The sequence below is a fragment of the Electrona antarctica genome (genome assembly GCF_951216825.1).
Source record: "Electrona antarctica genome assembly, chromosome: 3".
NCBI lineage: Eukaryota > Metazoa > Chordata > Actinopteri > Myctophiformes > Myctophidae > Electrona > Electrona antarctica.
This window is the reverse complement of record NC_136808.1, coordinates 10,280,388-10,286,554: the sequence shown is the minus strand read 5'-3', so window position 1 is coordinate 10,286,554 and position 6,167 is coordinate 10,280,388.

Here is a 6,167-nt window from a genome sequence, read left to right as displayed (position 1 = left end):
GTGTGAGTGTGTGTGTGTGTGAGTGTGTGTGTTGAGTGTGTGTGTGTGCGTGCGTGTGTGAGTGTGTGTGTGTGTGTGTGTGTGTGTGTGTGTGTGTGTGTGTGTGTGTGTGTGTGTGTGTGTGTGTGTGTGTGTGTGTGTGTGTGTGTGTGTGTGCGCTTGCCTGCGTGCATGCTCTACCTTTGAAGAAAGCCATTTTCAGTATGTTATTAAGCAGTGCGGACTATTGTGAATATGAATATATATTATATATATATATATACACACAGATGGGTATAAATTACACACTAGTTAAACCTAAAAAAAAAAGTAAAAAAAAAAAAAAAAAAAAAAAAGCTCTCCACCATCTGCCAGTGAAGATTTGCTGCCCAGTTACTCAGAGAACCCGTTTTAGTCCGACATACAGTCGTATCCTGCCCCTGTTTTGTGTGATTTCCTTCGAGGTGCGCACTGTGCGTGCGCGCACATGCACGGCTGCTGTGGTGGCTGATTTGCCCAGAGCGAGCGGAGAGAGAGAGACTAGAGACAATAGTGGTGCTTGGGCTGAATTAAATGATTTTGCTGATGATTAATAGTGGTGTGGGCCACTGGCTCCTTGCGATGTAGAGATGATAAATCGCGAGTGCGGCTCCGTGCAGCTGTGCCGTCGCCGGGTCTTACAGCATGCACACACCGTGCAATTTACAGCCAAGCTGCTCTCCTTCTTTCCTCAATTTATCTAATTACATCCATTTGATCTCCGCAATAGAGATGCCATTTATTGATATTTCATATTAGCCGTAAAATATATATATATTATTTTGAATCCCTTGCTTGCTTTTATTTCTTCTTTAAAGGAAAGCAGTTCCTCTATACTATACATTTCATTCCAGTTCCTGTTTAAACACCATTCATTTGGTTAGTGTGTTCATAGTGCCATGATGTAAAGAATGATAATTCTTGGTTAGTAGAGCAAATGTTTCAAATCAGGTCAACAAGGGTCACCAGTCTCTGTTCACTATGGATGTTTCCTATTGGTGTAGATCAGTCAGATGTCTAATGATGTCACTTAGGGGGAAATATGTACTCTGACGCACGCACGCACGCACGCGCGCGCGCACGCACGCACGCACACACACACTGTGCACATACGGCTGTCACTAGCTCTGTCTTTTGGAGGACGACAGGAGGTCAAAAGTCAGTGCAAAAGGCCGCTCTCAGGCATTAGAGTAATCCTTGCCCTGGGGAGCCGCCTTCATTTCCTCTGGCCAGAAAAGCACTGAATGAGATGTATGCATGTTACATGCACTTCCGATGTGGCCCTGTTGATTTTGGCAGCAACTTTTGATTGATTGATTGATTGATTTAGTTCGTTTTTGGAATAAAACTTAATTTAGTTTTAGTCTGAAATGCTTTAGTGTTAGTCTAGTTTTAGTCAACTAAATGTCATGCGATTTTAGTCGACTAAATCTACAGTTGTTTTTTGTTGACAAAAATGCATTTTTGCGGGCCTTGATGCCGTCGTAATGGCTTATTTTACGCTTGCTGAAAATAGCCGATCTACAAGCAATTTTCGATTGCTATTTTCAGCATGCAAACAAGCATAAAATGAGTTGTCTTTTACTGGATCTCTTGTCCACTCTAGTTTTTATTTGTTGACGAAATTGTCAATATATTTAGTCTTAGTTTTAGTCATCATATAGCTTAGTTTTCATTTCGTTTTCATCAGTGAAAAAGGGTAGTCGACGAACATTTGTCTTCATAGTAGGCCTATTAGTTGACGAAATCAACACTGCATGCACTTCTGATGTGGTGCACATTATCTCCAAGTGCATTTACTGCACGTTATGCACCCGTTTCCTGTGTTCTTAAATAGCAACATACCCACAGCACGTTTCATTTATTTTTGTTACATAAAGCAGCTAACCACATGAACCCTAGCGTCGCCTTTCTGGGCTTGTCTTGAACTGTTGTACAGAAATAGGTGTGCACTCACCAAAAATAGCTCATCTACGTCCTCTTGAGCTTGTAGATCGGCCGTCTTCGGTAATGAGATCAAGGATCAGGTATATCTGCATGTGGGGAAACTCTGGTCAACTACAAATACTTACAAGCATTGATGTCTAATATAGCAGTGTTGCTGGCCGAAAAAGGCAGATTTTCAAGCTATACCAACACGACACATCACTTTAGAGCGAAACCGGGCAAAGGAAAACACTACCCCCACCCCTCTTCTCTCACTATCACGCTCAAATTGCACCTTTCTAAACAAATGTTATTGTATTATGGAACATACTATAGCCTCAAATTGCACCTTCTTAAACTAAACTGTGTTGTGTATAGTGTATGGAACATAACCTACAGTATTGTGAAGCTGCTCACAAAAGAAGTTTAGCTATCTTTGCTACTACAGGGAAAACATGTACTTGTACATATGTTACTATTTTTCTAGCACTCTTTATTCTATCTCTTTGTTTGCTGCAGTGCTTGCTGTGTTGTTTGTGGTTTGAATATTATGCTATCTATATGCTGCTGCATTGTCTGTAAGGAAGCTAAACAAAAATAAGTTTGACTCTTATGTACCTGTACACAATCATGTAACAATATAGTATAACCTTGAACCTTTAGAGCGGCACGCAGTGGACAGACGTGACATTTGAGCTTAATGCGCGAGTCTAGTCGTACACCTTTTATGCTCACGTCTTCTTATACTTTGTTTTAACAATGTGCCGCCACGAGAGAAACCGCTGTTAAGGACGGGAACCCCTTTTGGTTCATGGCTCATAGCGCGCTACGAGCTTGTAGATCTGCTATTTTTGAGAAATCGTGAAAATGTGTATATTATTTCAGAGCGTACGTTTTTAACTCAAATCTTTGCTTCTGCATGGGGGGGGGGGGGGTCCTTGGAACAGCATATTTTCAGATGGGGGTGAGCAGCCAAATACATATCATTCTGGGGGTCCTTGACATGAAAAAGGTTGAGCACCACTGACATAGAAACAGGTTTTTCAAAAAACAGTTTTAAGGATTTAAAAGACATTCGGCCTCAGGTCTAAATGGGTTAAGTAAGAGCAGTGGTGGAAAGTAACTAAGTACATTTACTCAAGTACTGTACTTAAAGGGGAATACCACTCATTTTCAACATATTACTATGTCATTAACCCATCTGCTGCCACCTGGTGGACGCAGATCCGTTTGTAGTGTAACACACGCTGGATTCACATCCTGTTTAGGCGGCCATCTTAGATGCTAAATAAATAACGTCAATGCTAGTGAGCTAAAATGAAGCCATCCTTGCTCTAGAAAGCGCCAATGTCCCCATCTAGATCACCGGATAATCAGCAAATACCTCCGAATATACACGTTTTATCCAAACCATGTAGATTTCGAGTTATTCAGCTTTTTAGTCAGCCTGTATAAAGGGAAGTGAGCGGCAGCGCGGTTGCGCAATCCGGTCTAGGATCACTAAAGAAGGAAAGGCCAAGCAAAAAAAAAGAAGAAAAAAAAAGAAATCAGCGATCCGGTTTGATATCAATAATAAAGCTTATCAGACAGAACGTTACGCCAGAAGCAGTTGCCGGTTGGATTACAACTGGCAGAACCTTCCGTCAGGAGCAGTTAATTTGTTAATATACATTTGAGCTGTTGTGTGGAAATAATTAAAAAAAAGTCCCCCCATTCTGTGTTTCCTAGAACTGTAGGTCTGAAAAACATCATTAACATGGTGAATCACATCTTGATGATGTCATCAAATATTGTACTTTTACTCCACTACATGTATTTGAAAACTTTAGTTACTAGCTACTTTGTAGATTTGGATTATTATTACAAAACATACACTAACCACTTCAGCCCTATATATACATTTCAGTCATTTGAAAATAGCCGATCGTTGCTCGTATGTGTTTAACCAATCACGATGCAGAATGGCATTCAAAAGGTCCTTGAGGGAGTTCCAGGGGGTCCCCACCTATAGTTATAGGAACCAAATGGACCCTTATGGGTCTGTAACTCAGAGAGTGTACAAATGGACCCTTATGGGTCTGTAACTCAGAGAGTGTACAAATGGAACCAAATGGACCCTTATGGGTCTGTAACTCAGAGAGTGTACAAATGGAACCAAATGGACCCTTATGGGTCTGTAACTCAGAGAGTGTACAAATGGAACCAAATGGACCCTTATGGGTCTGTATTAACTCAGAGAGTGTACACTCTCAGGGTTTTTCGATATAAATTGGGGTCCCAGAGATAAAAATGCCATTAAAAGGGGGGTCTATGTAGCCCAATGCATGTTCAACTGGGGCTGCGTGGAATGAAAATGGTTGAGAATCACTGTTATAGAACCATAATAAAAATCTCTTATGGGGGTCCCTGGCATATCTTTAACATCTCTTATGGGGGTCCCTGGCATATCTTTAACATCTCTTATGGGGGTCCCTGGCATATCTTTAACATCTCTTATGGGGGTCCCTGGCATATCTTTAACATCTCTTATGGGGGTCCCTGGCATATCTTTAACATCTCTTATGGGGGTCCCTGGCATATCTTTAACATCTCTTATGGGGGTCCCTGGCATATCTTTAACACCACTTATGGGGGTCCCTGGCATATCTTTAACATCTCTTATGGGGGTCCCTGGCATATCCTTAAAATCTCTTATGGGGGTCCCTGGCATATCTTTTCAATGCCTGATTCATGTATACTTATAGTTGCACATGACGTGGCGCATCAGGAATAGCCGATCTACGAGCTTGTAGAGCGGCTATTCTCAATGCACGACACAGGCCCACAACAAAGATATATAAATCAAGCATTAGTGTACATGTGGCGACTACCGCTTGGAGGGTGTGGTTGCATGCAGGGATATTATATATATATATTTAAACGCATTGGAGAGCATCCTCTGCTATAGCCCCAGAGAAGAAGTGCATGTCATTCACTTTCTCTCGCTCGTATAGTTTCACATGATATGAGGCATTGAAGATCCTATACTTTGAACGGAGGTCTATGGGGGCCGTGTGCAAAAATCCTGGTGCTGGCGGTGACGGAGGTGTTGCCTATAGCAACCGGGGCCAATGTTAAAAGGTGATTTTCGAGGCTAAACCGGTGTAATACCAAAGAAGAAGAATTACGGAGCATTTAGTTCATCAGGGAATATATATTTTGCTCTTTTCACTCCCATTTCAACGTGGCGTAAAGTGGAAGAGCTGCTTCAATGTGGCGTTCAGAGCGTGGTGCCGGTGTTGTCGTTAGAGAGAGTTGCCCTTGAGAGAGTCTGGCTTCAGGTCATGTTAGTTGATAACGAGGTGGTTGGAACTCGTCGGGGTCATTTTATATGTCTGCGAAATGGACAGAAAGCAAAGGGACTGTGTGACTTAAATGAATCCAACACCATGGAGCTCTCCAATGGTCTCGTTGAATTTAAGATGGAAGCAGCTGTAAAAGAAAAATAGCGGAAAAAGTGTTAGCTTTTGTATATGTATATACGGAATTGCAATTCCGTGCTATTTCGCCGTGTTTGGGTGAGACTGGGTATAGCGTTTTGCAGGTGTGAGTATCCCTGCAACACTCTCATACAACCTATACACACAGTATGACTTAGAACAGGGGTGGGCAACTTTGACGATGGAGAGGGCCATTATATTTCCACACTCACTCCAGAGGGGCCACATTGCATGCATTTTGTAGCAAAAATAGCCAATCTACAATCTACTATACGTTCAAAATGCGTCGCATCGCGACACGTTTTGAACTTGTAGATCAGCTATTTTTGCAATATTTGAATTGAAATCCTGAAAAGTCATTTTAACTAAATACAAATATATTGGACATAAAAAAGGAAGCTAGTAATTTAGACTGTAAGTAATTAAAGCGGGTCATGTTTGCATGTTTGGAATTGTAACAGCTGAAATCAGTATTCCGAAATTAATCTGAGGGCCACATTAAGTGAAGGTGGGGGCCACATGTGGCCCGCAGGCCGCCAGTTGCCCATGTATGACGTAGAATATCGGTGGTTCCCAAACCTTTTAGCCTGCATGTGACCCAAAACAGAAATTTGACCCCAAAACAGAAATGAGACATTCTCCAGCAGGAGCCAAACTAGTGAAAATATAGGCGATATACAAGCTCACAACGCGTGGCTACGCGCCACATTGTGAGCTTGTAGATCGGCTATATTTTCACTCCTT